Below are 939 nucleotides of genomic sequence, written 5' to 3'. Positions count from 1 at the left end.
TGACATATTACCCATGACATCAGCTTTTTGTACAGATTCTGAACGCCTCTACCTATCTTTAGAATTTTGCTGTGTGTGTAATTCTAGTTAGAGTAAGCATAGTGAAATCCATGCTGCACATCTAAAATTAAACTCTTAAAGCATTAAAATAAGATGAATACATTTCCTTACATATCATCACAACAAAGGCTATTGGGATGATAAACCAACCGAGGAGTACATGACCCGCGGAACAGAACCCTGTACAGAGTGGAACACAAAACGCAGACTTGAGTGCCGGTATTTAAAAGCCCTACAGCCACACAGTCTGGTGGTCAGGAAGAACATAGAAAAATCTTCACGAAATACTTAAGTAGCATAAAGTTATAAATTATGCTTGTGCCTTTTACTCAACCACCTTTAAAGTACAGGGAAAAAAATCCACAGATACTGGAGTGAAGGAGCAGTAGCCCGTGCACTGTGCCAAAGCTGCTGACACACCTCCGTTCGGTGAACTCCTGCAGTCACGGCAGTATAAAGCCCATATGACATAAAAATCGGCTTCTTTTGAATCAGTTGAGAGAGATATATATGCCAAAAAATAACTCCTACACGGCGAGCTTCCCACTGAGGTGTTTCGTTGGCACCAAGTACAAAGTCAACACTCTCGGCGGTCAGAAACAGAAGAAGCAATTAAGAACCAGACATTACCAAGGCAATAATGGTGCTAAAAATATTTGGGACACCTCACTTCAACTTGTTACGCAAGATAAAACGTTATCCAAAATCCAGCTTACAGAAGAGTGGGTTATGTTTTGGTAATTCTATTAGGCCTTCATACCAAAAAAAGAGGTCATTCGCGGATAAATCAAAGCAGCTATTTGCCTTGAAAGAGTTCCTCTAATAAAACGCCGAACGACGCCGCAGCAACGGCATCCCGCAGAGCGCTCCGTGCGCCGC

Source organism: Charadrius vociferus, unplaced genomic scaffold (genome assembly GCF_000708025.1).
Source record: "Charadrius vociferus isolate BGI_N301 unplaced genomic scaffold, ASM70802v2 scaffold423, whole genome shotgun sequence".
In the NCBI taxonomy this organism is placed as follows: domain Eukaryota; kingdom Metazoa; phylum Chordata; class Aves; order Charadriiformes; family Charadriidae; genus Charadrius; species Charadrius vociferus.
The sequence above is the reverse complement of the archived record's forward strand: the minus strand, read 5'-3'. Positions refer to the sequence as shown.